This window comes from Cryptomeria japonica, chromosome 11, assembly GCF_030272615.1.
Source record: "Cryptomeria japonica chromosome 11, Sugi_1.0, whole genome shotgun sequence".
NCBI classification, from domain to species: Eukaryota; Viridiplantae; Streptophyta; class Pinopsida; order Cupressales; family Cupressaceae; genus Cryptomeria; species Cryptomeria japonica.
In genome coordinates this window covers 378,870,444-378,892,335 of record NC_081415.1, presented here as the reverse complement: position 1 = coordinate 378,892,335, position 21,892 = coordinate 378,870,444, and positions in this window count along the sequence as shown.

The following is a 21,892-nucleotide window of genomic DNA, read 5'->3' as shown; positions in this document are numbered from 1 at the left end:
AATCACACGGAGGAGTGACGTGACACATGGTTTAAAAAAATGGTTGAGGGCCCACCTAGGTGTAACCAACATTTATGTGGGAATAGTAAAAGGGAACACGTGGCGGATTAAGGGTGGAACCAAAAGGAGTTTCCAGGGCTAATGGCCGACTGCCATGTGGTGTTTATTAACCGGATAACAATTGGGGTAAGTGTAATGCCCCTACCCTAGTCAGACTTGTAAAACCCGTTTGACCTTGATTGACTTCCTATGTGGCATTCATGAATGGTAGGTTAACCGTGGTGCATTGTGTAGTTTAGATAATATAAATAATCATGCATACCTATTATTGTGTCTTTGCATCGATTCTTGTGTAAATGTAATTGTTACTAACCCTTGTGATAAATCTTGAGCTAATGCCTTCATTGAATATGTATATGTATATGTATGCTTGTATGAATTCATGGGTGCAGGAGATTGCAGGTACAACACCGCTTAGGGCAAGGTGCATCTCCTTTGGGATTTGCAAAGTTGAGTGTGCCTCCTTCATTTTTAGAATTCGGATTTGGTGGTCATATAACTCTCATCTTGCCTTAGCCATGGTCAAGTGAGCATCGCATGTGTGGTTCGTGGGGCTCTCACTTTTCATTGGATTTTATGTCATGTGATTTGGTGGACTTCCTCGTTTTGCGTGCCTTGCACGAGGTAAGTGGAGTTTGTTGTTCTAAGTATTAAATTCAAATTTATGAGTAGACGTGCACATTAGTAATTTAAAAATTTAAATGGGTAGCTTCCTTTATATGATTAATCATTAATTTAAGAGATTGCTTTAAATTATTATTGTGGCAAGCTCAAGGTATTTAACTGGGGTTAGTGTGCTCATTTACGCATTTGTAGTTGAGAAATTAGAATAAATAAGACTCTTGCATTAGATTAATCATTTATTTAAAAAAAAGGTCGCTTTACTATGTTATAACAAGTCAATTTAATAGTTAAATTCGATAATAATGAATTTAATGAGTTATGCGTTTTGGAAAGGAAAAATTTAAAGTCATTTGGGAGATAGAAATAAATTACTCATTTTCACATTTTGGAAGAAAAAGGGTAAATTATTATTATTTAAAAGAAATTATTTCCTTTTTACTTGTAAAGTGGATATAGTATAAAAGTTTGGGTTTTAGAAAATTAAATTAATCAAAATATAAAGTGTTGGCTAAAGTGATATGAAGAAATTTAAAATTAGAGTTAAATAAGAAATGGAAGCTTTTTAATTTTAAAAAAAAAATGAATAAGAAGGATTGAATAGTGGTTTCCATTTTTATTTTCATTTATTTTATTTTAAAAATAAATGCCTAAATTCGAAATTGAAAATTAGGGCAAAATTAGGGTTTCTTATTTTAACCTAGCTTTGGAAACATTTTGGGGGGTTCTCTCTTTTGGGGGACTTTTTTTTTTGGAAAAAAAAAAAAAATGGAGATTGGGGGATTTGTTGGAAAAAAAATGGAGTCTTAGAGCAGCAGATTGGGGGAGCTCTTCATGAAGATTCTTGCCTGGAATGCATTATGAGGTAGGATTCGAATCTAACTTTTTATTTCATGTTGGGTTTAAAAAAAAAAAAGAGAGATATTATCCATGGATGTTTGGTTTGAAGGATAGATTCAGTTTTTCTTTACAAGTTTGGTTGTTTTTTGAAACAAATTCTTATTCTTGATAGATTTGGTGGCTTAAAACCTGATGTGGAGATGTTTGTTCCATAATGGAGTTTTTGGGTAAATCTGGAAATTCATTTTATGACTATAAAAATGGGGTATGGGGTTTTTACATTCTTTTTGTCATTCATTTTTGGTTTATTTCAAAATTTAAAAAAAAGGGAAGGAAAAAAAAAAAAAACGAAACTGGAAATGTATACCAAAAAAATAAACAAAAAAAATAATATAAATTTAGGGGTAGGATTTGGCGGGCGGAGGAGCCGAAGCTCGGCTCGCGCCGCCGCCCCCTCCCCCGTTTCCTCCCCTCTCCTTGGCACGCAGGAAAACCCCATAGTGACGCAGGGACCTGTAGCCACTAAGTGGCCGCAGGGGACCCTGCGTTCACTATGGCCATAGGGTAAAACTTGCGACCACAATGGCCGCAGGGAAACCCTGCATGCACAGTGGCTGCAGGGGGTATTCCCTGTGCCACCGCTGGGCTGCGAGGGAGCTGCGGGATCCCCGCCTCTTCCGTGTTGGAAGGTGGGCCCTGCAGCGCCCCTTCCTTTTATTAATATTTTAAGTTTTTTTTTTATTATTTTATTTTAGTTTTAAAATCTTGTTTTTATTATAAAATATATATATATAATGCAATAAAATATACTTTGAGTAATATTTTGTGTTATAAAAAGAAAGAGTTGGGATTTTATTTTAGAAAATAATGTTTTTTTAAAAAAAAAAAGAAAAGGGGATAAATGCTTATATTATAATACATGCTAAAATAGATAGCATCTATTTAGCAAATATCATTAATTACATATATAAATTTTTGGGCTTTAATATAGCAATGACTTTCACTGTGATTTAAAATCGAATGATAATTGGTTATATGATAATGAGTAAATCGAGTGGAGGGAATGGTCTTTAATTTTTAAATGTATGCAATAGAAGCTTGATTTAGCTCGGTAATGCTTTTCCATTTCTTCAGTCGTTCTCAATGTAATTTGTTCTTATAGTAAAAGGGGAATTTTTTTTGTTGAGTTGTTAGAGAAGGGGCTAGACTATTGTCGTAAACCAACTTGTCATTAGTGTTTCTTCTAAGGATTAATTAAATTGTTTAGATGTTTAAGTCAACTTGAGAGAGAGTTGTAATTACCCGTTAACGCTTGAGCATGGCTTATTATTTTGGAAATTTGATGCGTCTGTTATAATAGCACGGCCTAGGTAGGTATGTTGGGTCACCGTCATCTGATTGCTTTTGTCTGACCAAAGTCGGTCAAGTCTTCATTTAGGGTACCACCAGTTAAGAAATCCTTGTTGTTTTTGCTTGAAGTGTTTTAGTTGGAGCCACTCTAGAAGGGATCATTATGTAAACTCCGAATGAGGTGTCTATTGTTTATTGGTTGAGTTCGCCTAAGAGGCAAAGATGTAAGACTTATAAATTATGTATTCCTAACGATATAATACCAAAGGGGTCTTGCAGTTGAGCAGACCCGGAGATGTAGCCCTTTAGGGGTGAACTCCGAGATCATATCTGTGTTATGCGATGTTTTTAGCTTACTTTGTTTTATGCTTTAAATTATCATGGATGGTTGTATTCTTGCATAAGTGTATGGTAGAAATTTAATGAATTCAAATCTAAGTGCATAACATTATTCATCTGGATAAATGTAGTTATTTAGGTTCATAATACATTGTAAATTATGATGATGGCATAGTATTTAAAATACTGTAATTAAAGTTATGGAAAAAGTATTTTGAGAATGTGAATTAAAAGTTGTAATAGTGGAAAGAATCTTGCTAGATTACATCATCGGATTAACTGGTTATTAAGCATGTAAATTGAACAAATGAGTAGGGGAAACAACGATAGAATTAATGTTATAAATTCTAAGCTGGAATCTAAAAGAATAAACCATAAATAAGTATTTACTTTATCTTCTTAAATGAATAACACCATGTTAATTATCTTCCACTATAATGGATGAATATATTTAGTCATTTATGTTGTAATTATAACCAATAATCCTCACCAACTTTATTTGATAATTGTGTGGACTCAACTAGGTATCCATGTTATAACCCTTATAAAAAGAATTCCCTTATGATTGCAAAAATTGAACTAAAATGGGGAAATAATTGATTAGTTGTTTATACATTAAATCTTAGTAAAAGTATCTCTCTCATATTAACTTCATTTAACAAAAAAAAAGAGTGAGTGATATGCAATAAGATAATTGTATTTTAATCCTAATAGAAGAATGTCACTATGATCTTATTATTCAAATCTTGAAATGATGAATATCATCTAGCTAACGATATCTTAAGTTAAAGGATGCTCTTGTGTGTCCTAATGCATATCCACCCTAATAGAATTAGTCCATTTATTTGCATTATCAAAACTTCAAATGAATTCTATGGCAACTCACATTTTATCTTTCATAAAAGAACTACAACTCATTAGTTGGCTATGCATGAAATCAAATGAAGGGATCTCACTCTATTAATTGTAGTTAATCCTTAATGAATGAATCTCGTCTGATTAACCATACTTTTAATATTAAAGGATGACATCGATTGTGAATGGATTCCCTAATCCCAATGAATGAACTTCATTATATTAAATGCATGAACCTTTTTGGAGGCCTCTTAATGTAATTGTGAATTAAAGTGCAATGAATAAATGACCTCTCAATGGCCTCCTAACCACCCAAAGTAAATGAACGCTTCCTAAAATTATAAGATGTCCAACCATTGAACACATATATAATCAAGATCTATGCAATTATCTCGTAATTAAAATATCCAGTTTAATGGATCTAATGACGCAAGTTGAGTTAGGTGTAAGGTTATGTAATTGCGTTGGGAAACTCCTTAGGATCGTTCTAGCCTTCCGCTGTGTTATCTAGTTAGAGATAACTTTGAGATAGCTTCAATCTATCTTAATGTTGTAACTTATAATTAACTACTCTTAGTATTATTAAAAAATATATATATATATATATATTTACACTCTAATGGAGTGTTTTTAACTTAAAACCCTTAGGGATTTCCTGGTGGGGCATTATAGTAAGTAATTCTTGGATAAAGGGCCCACTTAAAAGGCATTCATCTCAAGATTGATCCAACAATTCTCATTGTTTCGTGACCCAAAGATGTCCGTAGCTTAACCTCAGCAAAATATTGAAAACCGTTAGTCGTCAAGATGAGGCGCAGTTAGTTAAAAGGATTGACGGTCTCGGTTGGAGTTAAAGGCTGGGTGATTTGAGTTTGATCTAATGCTTGGCGCGGCCTCACAAAGGAAAAGTGCACGACTGTTAAACTCCACGAAGTGGTGAAAAGGAGGTAGGGCCTAACACTAAAGCAAAGAGATTAAACAGAGATAAAGGTGATGTAAGTTCTTGAAATCCAATAGCTAGCATTGTTTCGCAAAAGAAAAGAGCACGGGTTTTATGTTCTGCGAAGTAGCAAAAAAGCGAAACAGAGGAAAGACTTAGAAAAATTATGACCCATTGGAGCCAGTTTTGAATTTGATTTGGTGAATTTAATTCTAAAAAGAAAGCCAAAGCATGCGCAGTTAATTTATAAAAACTTAAATGCCAACTTGCCCTTTTCAGTTCGCATCAACTTGATTGTTAAGTATTGTTTCATCGAAGTTTGTTGCAGAGTGAATTGTTGCAAAGCGATTTTCTTCAGGCGAATAATCAGGTTTCTTGGGCTTTTCTTGATAACTCTTGGTTTGTTCTCAAATACTGCTGTGTGAATTACTTCATTAGAGTTCTGTGCTAGCTTCTAGTGGTATAATTGTTTGACCAGAATGGCACCCAGAAGAGAATTTACAGGGAAAGTGAATTACCAGGACTGAAATATTTGTGATGATTTTTTAGAGCAATTAACCATGTCCACCAATGCTGGGGCTAAGGCCAAAGAGCTAGTACCTAAGAACCCTCGTCTAAAAATTGGAGATGGCCTTTATGATAAGGGTAATTGGTTGAGGGACCCTGAAATAGGATTGTAAGGCTTAGGACTCTTCAAAGTCAGTTTTGGGCAGAGGAATTCCCCAGCTCCTTTGAATGGCATATGGGAGCAGGATGTAGGAAAGCTTGTGGTCCCAGGTGTTTTTATGGATGTAGATCTGTTAGCCCTGATTGCATATAATTATGAATCTGTGGCAAGATGCATTAGAAACATAAAGGGATCAATCTTAATTGAGATAAATGAAGATGATTTCAGGAAAGTGTTTAAACTCAGTGAGTCCTCCAATTTGTTAGAACCTATTGACTTTGAGTCATTAGCCTAGGTTTACAACACACAAAGGGATCATCTTAGAAGTGACCCATCGAAAGAATTCTTTTTAAAGATAGGGGGGTTAACAGTTGTAGGCTCCACCATAGTGGAACCATTCTCTCTCAACCTATTCACTCTGAGAGCTAAGGGTATGTATTGGGCATTATGCCAGATTTTTGGAGAGGATGCTGAAAAGAATATGCCAACCCATCATATGTTAATGATTGCACAAATTCTAAACCCCTCCATAGCAATAACATTTGATTATGCCCCATACCTTGCTGATGCAATTCATAAAGGGCTATTAGGAATAAAAAATGGTAAGGTGGATAGGCCATTTGGATGGTAATCCATGTTAATGCATATGTTTTTGTTCAAAGGGGCTGATTATTTTGGAAAGGAGATGGACTTGATTAAGGTCAAGGATAAAGAGGAGATGCCAGTGCAATTGTGGAGTACTATTCTATCTTGGGATAGAGAAGATGCAAGTTATTTAAAGTTTGATAGATGCTTTGCATCTAAAATTAGGATTCTTCTATGCAGAGAAAACCCTAGAATTCCTAAGGCTCTTTTGGAGTTTCTCAGACCAAAGGAGTTTGCAGAGGATATCAAGATTGTTCACAATTGGGGAGACATATATTTGTACCATGTGTCTACTATTTTTAGAGTGTTTGGATTTAGAGGCACCCCCTTTTTACTACCCTATCAGGTCCCATTGAAGATAGGGATTGCAGAAGTCCTGAGACAAATTGGGGGAGTACAAGAAGCAGAGCTAACCAATAGAGGTAAAGGGACTATTTTCCCAACTATTACAATGGCTCACCATTTTGTGATCACTAAGGGTGGATGGAGATTTTTTGAAGAATTCTTTAAGCCATATAGGCTATCTATTGCAGTGTTAAGATGTGCAGACCTCGAGGATTTTTTCAATGGCATGTTCAGAAAAAGAGCAGTGTGCAGAGGTAGGCCACATCAATTTCAGTTCCCAAAAGATCTGATTAGAAATGAATTCAGCTTAGATGAGCAAGACCTAAGGAAGGAGAAGTGGGTGGCATATAAGAAAGCCCTTGATTTTATCCATCAATTTGACACTGGCTATGACCCCCTTTCTAGCTTCAATCCATTTGAGGAGAAAATAAAATTCCTGATTCTTTATTTTGAAGATTTCATGTAGACCTTAAAAGAAAAGAGGGAGGCCATAATGCAAAATGAGCCTGATAAGGCTAAGATGGTATTGGCTAAGCCTGCCTTTGCTAGAGATATCCCACGTGGTGACTATGTAATACACAAAAGGTCAAAGTACACTATGATAATGCCAATGACAGGTGAGCCTTCCACTTCAAAAGGGAAGAGGAAAATTGAAGATGTCATTGACATCCAGGATTCCCCTAAGAAGCAGAGAGTGGGAAAGGAAAACTGATGAGCCTCAATATTCTCCATCTCAGTCTCCTATCCACATTGGAGATGAACAAGCTGTGGTTGAACAATTATTGCAGTTAGAGAGTCTCGGTGAGATTGCCTATACCTATGAGGAGACCCAAGAGGGCCTACCCGAAGAGCCACCTAATGCTGAAATGGATTTGACTGATGGTGAGTTAAAGGGCCAAGAAATGGACCTTACTGTCAAGCAAGCTAGTGAAGAATTCCTAGATGACAGTAATTTTGTCACATCAGGAGATTTTATATAGTTTTTATGGAAGCAAAATATTGATCAATTCAAGACTAGATGTGAATAGAGGAAAATTGAACAACCTCTTAAAATTACAACTCAGGTAGAAGAAGAGGTTAAGCAAGAAATGATGGAGGAGTTCAAAGCAATCACCCCTGAGAAAGGAAGAGAAATGGTAGCAAAGGCTGGTGTGTTGATTCTCCCTGAATGGGATATAGCTGATGCCTTAGTGCTTGATGCAGTGAGGAAAGAAACAAAGCCTATAGAAGGAGTGACATTCAACAAAGATAATGTTGCTCTTGTCATATGGTCTTTAAAGAAGGATGAAAACAAAAGAAGGAAGGATGCATCAGATTCTAGCCTCTTAGGAGGCATGATAGTTAAAAGAGTCCAAGACACAGGGGTAGTGGAAGCTACAAGCACAGTCCTAGAGACTGCAAAATTCAGTGTTGCAGTGGCAGAGAAAGAGGCACAAGAAAAGGCTAATCTCCAATTGATGTTGGAGACTATTTTAAAAGCTTAAAATGATGCTAAAGAAGGAAGAGCCAATAGAGACAGCATAATTGCTAGACTCTAGAGTTAACTGGCAGGTCAATATCATCTCGACGAATATTCTACACTCATGATAGCCTCCTCTCTAGCAAAACCCCCTCCTACTAGTCCCATCATTGAATATCCCCCTTCTCCTATGCCTTCTAGTTCCTAATTACCTGAAAATGTCCAACATGAGCTGGAAAAATTGAAACAAGCTCAAACATTGTATGCAAACAAATATGAGGAGAAGGTGAAAGCCACCATCTTGAAGTTTGCTAACTCAGTCAAAACCTCCAATGTATACATAAATATGAAGAGGATTCTTGAGATTTTGATCAAATTGAGAGAAGAAGAAGCCCCTTTGGAACCAATCTTGAATAAGTGGGTGCTTAGAGGTAAAGAGTTAGAGCTCATGTGTTCTTCCCATGCAGATGCAGAAGAGAATGACAATCTAAGGTCCACATGTGAGTTTATAAAAGAGATGAATATTCTTTCAGTGGAAGGAGCAGGTATAAAAAGAAAAGCCCAACTTTATAGGAAAGAATATGCAAATCATAAATTTGAAATGTTTCTAGGAGGTTTCATTGGTCCTGTCCAGCTAAAGGAAGAGAAGACTTGGTTAAAGGAGGTGGACCACAATTTTTCCCTAAGGATCAATTAGATTATTAGTATTGCTGACACATCCTTATTTATCCAAACAATTGAGGAAATTGAAAAAGTGAAATCTCATTATGGTTTCATAGAAACAGAGATTGGGAATGTACGAGTCACTTGGAAGCAGCTAGAAGATATGAAATAGAAGATTGCTAGTTTTACTTTGCCTATTGATGATGTGTATCAGGAGTGGAAAGATAAGTATATGGGACAGAAAGAAGATGCTCGGGAGCAGCTACAAGAGGTTGCAACAAAACAACAAGCAAAGGAAGCCACAAATGCTGAAAAGGACTTATAACCGCTTCTTGAAAATGACCGGTTGTTTGTAACAAACTTTCTTTTGAAGGGTCCAAAGCTTGTATGCATCCATACTATTATAAATGGATACCAGGACTCCTAAAAAAATGATCACAAGTAATTGTAAGAAAATGCTGCAGAAATTTATCTGAGCTTTTTTCTAGTCTTATGGAGAATACCCTGAGTTTTGTAATATTTTCTCCAAATTAATATCAATATACAGACTAGAAATAGTGTATATACATAAATGTGCATAGCAGTCATAGGGAAACTCATGTCAAATGTGCAACTCAATACAATAAATAATCTTAGTTTGTAGCCCTATAGCATCATAATGCAGTCCTTGACCAAGTATGCATACAAGAAACATATAGTTCTATTAAGGCACAAGCATCAAAGTCAGAGGTTATGACAACTAGTGAAAAACATCAAGAACAAAAATTTTAGTCTCAAGAATTAGGAGTTGTAATAAAAAAACTTACAAGGATGAGGCATATTCATAACTTTTGCAGTCCCACCTTGGATATCAACACTAGAAGCAACTCATATTGTTCGTGTAAAGACAAGACAATATGGGAGTTCATTATACCTAGCAACTCATGGTGTTGTTGTTCATGTTGGCTCTATTGGACCTTGCAATTAAGATTCAATATACGTTATTCAATAAGATTAACTATGCAACATAATGAAATATTGAAAAGTGTGTTACCTTGTTGAGCTTTGCTTGGTTTTGAGAATAGTTTAATATTCTCTACTTAACAGGGCCAACCACGTGAAGGTGGAAGCTCATTTGGCCCCTCCCCCCCCCCCAACATCACTCTAAATTCCCCGTTAACATCTTATAACGTTCATTCATTAATTCTTTCTACCATTAATAAAATATAGCATTCATTCATTAATATCACATAAAGTTCATTAACACATAACATTGATTAAAATTAATTAACACCCAACATTCATCAATATTAATTAACACATATCATCCATAACCATTAATTAGCACATAATTACATTCACTAACACATAAAAATCAATCATTATCAAATAAGTTAGATTACAATCATTTCTTTCTTTATTTTTTCTTTGAAGCTATGAAAAGACTAAGTGGAACATCGATGTCTTCATCATTTCCCCCCTCTGCAGATGTTCCGCCAACTACTCATGATCTCAATGTATGCCTAGTCCTATACTGAGGACAAGGATACTGAAGCGAAGGGGGGTCCTTTGCAATAACAAAGAAATGCCACATCATTTTGTGTAGCCTCAACCTCAACATGCTGAACACCACGGTCCTCTTCACCTAAGTGGGGAACATCATGTTCTTGAGGTTGTGTACCCAGATCATGCTCCACTTGCTCACCACCTACTACATGCTCTAAAATATTAACAAGAAAGGTTACATTAATTACTACTCTAATTACAAATTAAGATATTTAATTGTATTAATAGCTAAATAAATAAATTTGAATAGCAAATGAATACCTCTGTGAGGTAGGAAATCGGAAATCATCAAAGCAATATAAACATTAATCATTAGCTCAATCACGAAAGCAAATTGCCATGATCAATCCTAACACACTTAATAGAGACATGAAAATGAAACATTCAAAACTAAAGATTATACAAATCAGATGTAGATCTAAATGCTTCCTTCATGTGGCTCCATTGTCCTTCTTTCTTCTCCAAATAACTTTGTTGTGGATCTCACCTACTTGTGCATGATCATGATATGAAAGCAAGTAAATAAGATATTGGCGCAAGAGTACTCGAAGCGTGATTTGACAAAGTGATTAGAAATTCGATAATCTAATTAGGGGATTGATTGAAGAAAATTCATCCAATTTATAGAGAAATTGGAGAAAAAGATCAGATTAGCATGATAGTGATTCGAATGGAAATTCAAATCAAGAATAGCAAAGTTATGACATGTGTATGACAAATTTCTATGGAAGGATTTATGAAAATTTATGACAAATTTCTATGCAAAGATTTATGACAATTTATGACAAATTTCTATGCAAAGATTTATGACAATTTATGACAAATTTCTATGCAAAGATTTATGACAATTTATGACAAATTTCTATGTCATTCCCATGAATTTAGGAGAGAAATAGGAGGAAATGAAATTAAGAATTTAGAAAATTAGAAAATTAGAAATGAGGAATTAAGAAATTAAGAAATTGATGGAAATTAGAAATTAGGTAAATTAATTAATAATTTTTCATTTATTAATTAATTCACAAAGAGGAATAATTAGCCAATTAAATGAACATTTAATTGTGACAAGAAGACTTAGGATAAAATAAATAAATTATTAATCCTAAAGGGAGAAATGACAAAGAAGGTTAAATGATTAAATCACAAAACCCTAGAAGACGAATTAACAATGCGAGAATGACAATTAGGTCTTGATGAAAGATAATTAATTCGATTTGATTCTGATTAACAAAGGACCAATGTGATAAATGATTTGATTGATAAATACGCCAATTGACGAGGAACAATGACTAATTGATCCAAATTGACATGGTTGAGAAAGACGACGATCGATGACAAATCGATCGCAAAATGATAAATTTGACAAAAGGACAAGGATTGATGACAAAATAGATTGCAAGATGACAAGATTGAAAATGACCACGATCGATGACAAACCGATCGCAAAATGACAAGATCGAACATGACAACGACCGATGACAAATCGATTGCAAAATGACAAGATTGAAAATGATAAGGATTGATGACAAAACGACAAGATTGATAAGAGGATAAAACCCTAATTAGGATTGACGATGTCCAAAACGATGACAAATTAGCACGCACATTGATGCGACAGGATAAAATCGATCAAAATCATGACTGGATAGTGTTGTCGACAAGACCAAATTTGAGAGTGAGATGAATGAAGAATGTAGAGGAATGACTCGATGTTCACAAATGATAAAGACCAAGTGCGAATCATAGGAGAAATGTTAATGCGACGCAAAAACCTAAAATGAGGCAATGCGCAAATGTTAAAGTATGACTCCGCAAGCGTTGACCATTTTTAGGTGTCTACATTTTGCCCCTCTTTGAGACAATGCAATTCTAAGCGTTGTTTCAAAGAACAATAATGAAAATGCCCCAAAGAATGACAATGACATATGCATGCCCCCTCGAGGAATTGGCCGAAAACATGCAGAAAAGAGGCCAATTGATCGATAAAAATGATAGGATGGAACGGACTGACAAGCGAAGATCGGATGCATGAAGGACAAGCAATTTAAGGTGCACAAGACCGCGACCAACATAAGATGGAGAGGGTGCACGTCCATCTATGCACTGACAAAGATCTATAAGTGAGACCAAGAGGGTGAAAAGAGCTCATTTGCACTAGCCAAAGAGGAGAATTTGTTGCTCTGGACAAGGACACTTGCAGATAGATGGCAAACATATCAATGGTAGATCACCTCAGAGAACGTGTACATACTTACAAATGATTGGACGATGCAGGAGTAGTGGTATGTATCTCAAAAACCCATGTTTTCAATTTGATGAATTTTGATTGCTTGCGGGACATTGCGAGGCCCACAGGGGATGCAGAAAAGGACTCCTGTGCTTGTGTAGGGTGAATCCTGTGCTTGTGTAGGGTCTTCTGTGCTTGTGTAGGGAGACACAAGCGCAGGTTACCTGACATAGGTGCAGGTTACCTAACACAGGCGCAATTGTGCAATGCAAACCCTAATTTTGGTTAAAATGACATGCAAATGATCCGGAAAAAGGGGATAAGGGTAGGATAGGTCAGAGTAGATGAAAAACACCCTGATTAGACATGAAAATGAGGAAATGCAACCCGTAGGAGAAAACCCTAAAATTGACAAAATATGCCCCAATTGTGATGCAGAGTCGACAGTATCCGTTGATCACACGGGAGAACCGACCTGATTGCTTCATGCTACGACATAGACTCAGGAGCAGGACTTGGGATATACTATGTCACATTCATGCTCGAGATTAGGGCAAACACAGGACTGCTTACCGCATTGGCAGAGCGATGGCATTCAGAGACCTCCTCATTCCATCTGGCAACCGGAGAGGTGAAAGTGACACTAGAGGATGTATGGCATATCCTCCGCATTCTGATTCAGGGAGAGATGATAGAGTACGACCCAGTGATAGGGAGAGATGCATTGTGCAGATTATTTGAGTGTGACGCAGATGATCTGGATATCGTCGAGAGGGATATTGGCAGGGAGACCATGGCATTGGAGTATGATCGGTGATATGTGGTGATAGCCATGGTGATAGCATGTGTACTAGTAGGGGACAGACGAGGACATGGATTCCCTATTGGATGGGGAAGGGGTCTAGAGCGGATGGCGACAGAGGGGACAGTGTATGCATGGGGACCATGTGTACTGGCTATGCTATATTTTCACCTGCATCAGATAGCATATCAGGGAGTGCAGACTTTGAGCTGTGGAGTCACATTGCTATAGGTATGGGCATTTGAGCATATAGCTATATGTCTATCGATCACAGATAGACAGGTAGTACCACACCGACCATATGTGTACTGCTATGGGGGAACACTGAGACAGGTTCCTTTTGGATATATATTATATTGGCGACATGAGCTAGACAGACTGAGAGAGTTCATATGGAGGCCATATCGTGATTGCCTGGGATGGTCAGATGATAGTGAGGAGCTACCGTATTGCAGACAGGAGAGGTACTTGATTGGGCGACTAGTGAATCGACAGAGAGTGATTGAGTTGTACCTACCAGAGAGAGTTAGATGACAGTTTGGAGAGAGGCAGGATGTACCTAGGAGGACTGCACACTTTGCCCGATCTCACAGAGAGATGAGTCAGTGGGGGAGCATGATTCAACCACACACAGCATATGCTGACTTCTCATAGCTACAGCAGAGACCGTGGGAGTGGGGATCAGATGTGGAGGACGCTGGGATGACAGATGAGTATGATAGATGGTTTGCACAATGACAGCCAGTGCCATTGACAGATCCGGATATTCCAGTACCGAGGCAACAGGAGGACTTCCCACTCACAGGAGAGGAGGAGGGAGATGATGAGGACGAGGAGGAGGAGGGTGGGGATGAGAATGAGGGGGATGATGAGGATAGAGATGAGGATGGGGATGATGATGATAGAGATGAGGATGGGGATGACGAGGATGGAGATGAGGATGGGGATGATGAGTAGGAGGCATGGCAGGATATACCCATAGAGTCGGAGATAGCTAGGACAGAGGAGATGGAGATGTGCAGGGCTACCATAGTGAGTCAGCAGGATCACATTGCGACATCAGAGAGACAGCAGGATCAGTTCAGAGTGGAGATAACCAGACTCATAGCAGCTCGAGATTTAGTGATTGCTCAGGCACAACGAGAGGAACAGAGAGTCACTAAGTATATTGGATCGATTCGGGATGCCAATGCACGGGAGATGGCACAGATGCTGGTAGAGACCGGAGAGGAGATACGCCATTGGAGTACACTATATGAGAGTGCAGTTCCACCAGAGCAGAGAGCACCTTCTTATCGGGCTAGATCAAGGACAGAGAGCAGAGCACGCTCTCAGAGGTCATTGAGCAGCATGGGGGTGAGTGGACCTATGAGACCACCACAGCTAGGACCAGGAGGGACATCATCCGCAAGACATTGCAAGGATGAGGAGGATAGAGGGAGCACCCAATGACAGAGGCACATACTCCATATGACAAATAGTGGACATTATGTAGTTTGACATTTTGTAGTTAGCCTGCGGGCCATACTTAGGATAGACAGTCCAATTTTGTACTCCGATAGTATTGTGACATATGATATGATATGCATCAAAATGATGGGATGCAATGTGTTATGACTAATGTTATTTTCCATGTATGGATGACTTATGCACTATTGATTTACCATTGCGGAACATGTATGGATGTATTTTTTAATGTGTTTTTGATGCATTTATAATATGAAATGGATAAAATGCGTGATATAATGCTCAATGTAATGTTTGATATAATGCAAATGTACTAACCAAATGGATGCAGGATGCAGCATGTATGTTTGGAGATCGGAGCACTAGACTGAACTGACTATCCGAACTGACGGAAGAAATGTTAGTAAGAAGAAAATGAGACAGAGGACAGTTAGAGATGAAGAAAAACTTGCTTTCAGTAATGCACTTTGTAGGTGAGAACCTTTATTTTTATGTAGCAAAATGGATGCGTAGCATCATGGCATTGAAGGCCAGAGCTGAAATGAAACCCTTTTGGCAAAAGACAGACGCATCACAAACAAACAACAATCACAACCAAAAAGAAAAGGACCATGATCCATCCCGGTCACTCTAAATCACTCAGTGACATCATTGAGCAACATAGGAACATGATTGAAGATAAATCAATAAAAAGATAAGATGCACAAATTCCAACAAGTCAAACAAATATCTTGATCTTCATTGTCAAAAGTTGAAAGCACTGATAGGATGATCATGCTGTCTGGTTTCAGGGAAAAATGTGGTACCCCGTCTAAGACAGGACATAGTCTGGTTTTGAGTATACCACACCCTGTATAAGACCCATGATAGTGTGTCAAGGATGAATTGATTTTGAGGTTGATGGATTGATATGACAATTGTGATCAGGTTGAATGTCTGGTTTGATTGAAAGATTTCATCTGTTAACGCATGATTTCATTAAAGCACAATGTGTGATTGCGTGTCATTGGAGGGATGCTCAGTGATTTGTCTTATGCACAAAAGGGATCATTTATTGCAAAATGCTTGTTTTTTGGATTTTAATGTTTTGAAATTTTTTTGTGTTCATTTTTTCAGGACTTTATATGACTTTTTTAGGGATTTATTTCAGGACATTTTTTGAATTTTATAATTTTTTCAGGACATTATTTGATTTTTTTATGATCTTTTTTCAGGACATTTTTAAATGCAAAAGTTCCAGTGATCGATCATGACAAGGGGAACACACCCAATGCGCATCTGAAAGATATGCATATACCAGGACCAAAACATATGTACAAGCATCTAGAATATGCAAGACAATGATGTTGACCAATAACAGGCCTGAAATAGAACATTGGGTCAAAACAAAGATAGACGTGAGAAACTGGCTGAGAGAAAGCATAGCTTAGAGAGGTCATGATAGATGATGGAGCAACGATCTCATTTTACACATGGCACCTGTTTGCCAGGTTTTCACCAAGGTACTTTCCCAAAGCACCTGTTTGCTAGGTTTTCACTAAAGGACGAATCATTTTTTTTTCTTTACTTTTTTGCTTTTTCACTTTTTTTTGTATTTTTTTTCTTTTTCCATTTTTTTGTTTTTTTTTTGCTTTTTCCATTTTTTTTGTATTTTTTCAGGATCATATTTGAAGAAGTACTGATAGAAGATTATGCCCAGTACTTGCAAAGATGCATGTTGTTTATAGGATCAGACAGAGGTTCACCTTCTGGGGTAGCAAGCTGATATGCCCCTGAGCCATATGCTGCCATCACTATGAAAGGCCCAACCCAATTAGGTTCAAACTTGCCTTTGATGATGTCAGTAGACTGTGCATTCTTGGGATTTGCCTTTAAAACTAGATCTCCCACTTCGAAGTGTCGCCCTTTGACCTTCTTATTATAAGAGCGATGGAGACGGTTTTGATATGCTTGCAAATGTGTCAGAGCTGTCTGACGTTTCTCATCTAACATCTCAAGCTGATTCAACCGAGAGACTCTGTGTGTCTCATCATCAATCAGATGTTGCAAGGAAACTTGCAAGGAAGGAATCTCCACTTCCAAGGGTAAAATGGCTTCCGCACCATACACCGAAGAATAAGGTGTTGCACCGGTAGGTGTGCAGATAGAAGTGCGATAGGCCCATAGTGTTGGATTCAACTGTACATGCCAATCTCGACTAGCGTCATTGACAACCTTCTTTAGGATCTTGATAATGGTTTTGTTTGATGCTTCGGCTTGACCATTCCCTTGTGGATAGTATGGACTGGAGAAACGGTGTTTGATATGAAACTTCTCATAGAGCTCTTTAACATCTTTATTCTCGAAAGGATGACCATTATCTGTGACTATGGCAAGGGGAACCCCATGCCAGCATATGATATAATTCAACAAGAATTTTGAAATTTGGACACCAGTGATATAAGTCATAGGGATAGCCTCAATCCATTTTGTAAAATACTCTGTGGCTGTAATGATGAACTTGTGTCCATTTGCAGATGTCGGGTGAATCTTGCCAATAAGATCCAATCCCCATTGAGAAAAAGGCCATGGAGAGATAACAGAATGCAGCTCTTGGGCTGGTGCATGAATGTAGTTTCCATGAATTTGGCATTTGTAGCACTTCTTAACAAAATCATGAACATCTTTTTCCAGAGTGGGCCAATAATACCTAGCACGAATCAACTTTTTGGCTAAGCTCAGACCATTGAAATGGCCCCCACATATACCATCGTGAACCTCGTGTAAAGCTGTTTGTGCTTCGTCAGAATCCAAACACCTGAGGAGGGTATGGTCAAAGGAACAGCGGTAAAGGGTGTTGGCGATGATGACATATTTGGCTGTCTGTCGGATAAAGGCTCGATGTTGGTTAGCGGAAAGGTTAGGTGGTAAGGTTTGGGATTTCAAATATTGATATACGTCATTATACCATGGGGAGTTGGGACCAACAAGAATGCACATCACATCTGCTGTCGGAATGTCAAAAGAAGGAACTAGCAATTGTTCAACTAAAAATTCACATTTGTCCATATTGCTTGGCATATTTAACATGGAGGCAATCGTAGCCATTGCATCTGCCGACTTATTTTGCATTCTTGGAACTTGACTGAAATGGATAGCCGTGAATTTGGTCTTGAAGAAGTCTACCATATGCTTATAGGGAATAAGCTTCTCATCTTTTGTTTCGTAGTCATCATTCACTTGTCGGATGACTAATTGAGAATCTCCATAGACTTGCAAATGCTTGATGTTCCAGTGGACTGCTACTCGGAGTCCTGTAACCAGTGCTTCATACTCTGCAATGTTATTGGTATAGTGGAAAGTTATTCTATAGGACTTTGGAATAGCATCACCTTGAGGGGTGACAAACAAGATGCCTGCTCCGGACCCGAACTTGGTATGGGATCCATCAAAGTATAACTTCCATTCATTAGAGGACGTGAGAGCAAAGATTGATTCATCTGGAAAATCAGTCAACATGGGATGATCATCAGAAATAGGATCCTCGACAAGTTGATCTGCTATGACTTGTCCTTTTATGGCCTTTCGCTCCATATATTCAATGTCAAATTCACTAAGAATCATGACCCACTTTGCTAGGTGACCCGTCAAAGCTGCTCGGCTAAGCAAATATTTTAAGGGATCAATTTTTGCAACCAACAATGTTTGGTGGCTTAACATATAATGTCAGAGCTTCTGTGTTGCAAATACCACTGCTAAGCATGCCCTTTCAATAGTTGAATAATTTAGCTCATAGCCTACCAGTATCCGGCTGATATAGTAAATAGCTCACTCTTTGCCGTTCTCATCTTGTTGGGCTAAGAGAACTCCTAATGCCATTTCAGTTGCAGAAATATACAATAAAAATGGCTTCCCTTCTATAGGAGGCATTAGAATAGGTGGTGACAACAAATAGTCTTTGAGAGCTTGAAAGGCTGATTGACATTGCTCAGTCCATTTGAAAGCAACACCTTTATGCAATAGATGCTAGAATGGATGACATTTGTTGGCCAACTGAGCTATGAAGCGGCGGATTGACTGGAGTTTTCCTTGCAGACTTCTCAATTGCCGGAGGTTTGAAGGTGGAGGCATATCCATTATTGCTTTGACTTTGGCAGGGTTGACCTCAATGCCTCTGTGAGAAACAATGTACCCTAGTAATTTGCCAGCTGTGACACCAAAGACACACTTCTTTGGATTGAGTCTGAGCTTGTATGTCTCCATTCGGTCAAAGATCGGGCCCAAGATGGCTAGATGACTATCTCTGGTGACAGATTTGCATAAGAAGTCATCAACATAGTCCTCCATCAAAGAGTGCATGAAATCATGAAAAATTGTCGTCATTTCTCTTTGATATGTTGCGCCTACATTTTTAAGACCGAAGGGCATCACATTCCAACAGTAGGTACCCCAAGCACAGGTGAATGTTGTCTTATGCTGATCTTCAGGAGCAATGCGAATTTGATTGTAGCCGGAGAAACCATCCATCAATGAAAGCATCTCGTATTCAACCATCATGTCCACTATGATGTCTATGTTTGGCAATGGAAAATCATCTTTAGGGCATGCTTTATTGAGATCCGTAAAATCTGTGCAGATTTTGATGCCCTTAGTTACTTTGCTAACTGGTACTAAATTTGAAATCCAGTCTGCATAATCAATGGGTCTGATAAAGCCCACATCTAGTAATTTTTTTAGTTCCACTTTGACCAAAAGAGCCACCCGGGGATGCATTTTCCTTAGTTTCTATTTGATAGGCTTGGCATCCACTTTTAATGGCAAATGATGAAGGACTAATTCTGGATCGAGGCCAGGCATATCTGCATAGGACCATGCGAAGATGATCTTCTTCTCAAGAAAGAAATTGACAAAATCTATTTTTTCCTGTTGTGATAGAGAAGCTGCAAAATGAATGACCTTAGGGTTGTCAGGTGTACCCAAATTGATTTCCTTGGTCATTTCCACTAGCAATGTTGATTTGTCCTGACTTGAGAGGGGTATGTCCACTCTTCCACCTTTGGGCACCTTAGAGAGGTTTTCACCCACAGGTACGTCTTTTATTTTTACTTTTGTATGATCAGAGAGTGCCTTACGGTTTTCACTCAAAGATCTATTCTTTTGATTTTTTACTGTTTCTTTTCTCTTTTCATTTTGATAACTGGAAGAGGGAGTTGACTCCCCAAAATATGCTGTGGAATCCAGGTCAATAGCAAATCCTGCCTTATGATCACCTTGTGGTATGCCTTCCCGTAGTCCAAGGAATTCTACAATTGCTTCGTCATTTTGAAAACAGTCCAATGTGAGCGGTTCTTGTTGGTCATGTTGGATAAGCTAGGAATAAATGAGGGGCATGTCATCATCGGTTTTAAAGAGAGAGAAGGTTGATAGGGTAAAGATGTGAATATCTATGGTGTCACTATCCGAACTGCTTGTATTGGATTCAGAGCTTGGATCCCAAAATGACTATCCAAGCATGAGGACATGTTTTAGGAAGAGGAGTTATTTCATGTTTATCTTCCAGAGGCAAATTATCAGGGTCAATGAAAATATTGTCGAGGGCATAGGAGCTAGAAGAAAAAGAACTCCACTCCCATTCATTAGAATCAGTTTCGGGTCGGGTATCCTCAGGTGTTATTTCATCGTCAAAATCATGCCCTTTTCGACACGTGGGCACTTTGGTAGATGTAGATCCAATTCGCAATGGTACAAAACCTAACCCTAAAGTTTGAGGTTGCCTCTTGGGTATGACAGGTTCTAGCCTTCCATTATTGTTCAGGCCTAAGCCACTGCAACCATCATATCCTTTCTTTTGCAGCATAGTAAATCCTTTGCTGTATCGTTCCACTGGCAATCTGATAGGTGGGGTCTCAGTTGGATCTTTATAAAGCCAATCTATGACATCATCATCTACAGTTTCTTTGTCAAGTTCTCCCCATCTTGTAAATGTAGTGGGAGGCTGATATTGAATAATGACCTTAGGTTCCTTTTGCAATAAATGTGGTTTGCCATAGGTTTTTGGAGATATTGGTAAATTCCCGATGAGGAATGTTTGACCCATTGAATATTCTCCACACCCCTGGTCCTGTATCTTCAATTTTCCTTTGACAGCATCTAATAATTCATTAGGATCCACATAGCTATGTGATTTGGCCTCTCTATTAACTGGGACTTGCTGCTGAGGAGTATCCTTTAGAGTAGCACAAAATTGAAATGGATTAGGATCTCCTGGAATTGTTATCTCAGTTCCATTGTAAGGATATTTTAAACATTGGTGATAGGTGGATGGAACTGCTTTCATTGCATGGATCCATGGACGGCCAAGGATCATATTATAATGGAGATCAAGGTCTAGGACCTGCAGGAAAGTGTTTTCCGTCACTGGACCGACTCTGATAGGCAATGTAATTATCCCTTTGGATGGGTGCTCACCATCATCATATGCTTTAATAGTTATTCTTTTGGAAGCATCAATGTCATTTTCTGTATATCCAAGGCCAATAACCACTCTCAAAGTACAAATATTAAGACCTGCTCTGCCATTTATCAAGACTCATTGGATTTTGCAGTTATGAACAAAGACTTCAAGGTGTAAAGGATCATTGTGAGGGAGCTTATCAGCTTCGATATCATTATCAGAAAATGCGACATTTTGGGAAACAGCTAGATGTCCAATCCGGGCTTGAAACTGGTCAACATCAATATCTGTCAAGATAGTGGACTCGATTAAAGCTTTATCCAGGACTGCAGGATGCATGGGGGACATTTTTAATAACTCAAGGATTGATATTTGTGCAGGTGTCTTTCCTAGATGATCCAAAAGATTATACTGACTTGCAGGAGTTGGTTTGGGAGGAGCTGCAGGAGCTCCTTTTAAGACTATTTTGGATCGACGAGTGGTGATTGCGCAAGAAGGATCTTGTTCCTTTATTTTCAGGGTGGAAACATACTCATTTGACACACGAAAACAATTAATGACATTGTTATAACCAGTATTTGCATAATTGGCCGTTTGGGCAGAGTTAGAAGAAGACACTTTACCCTTGTCATGA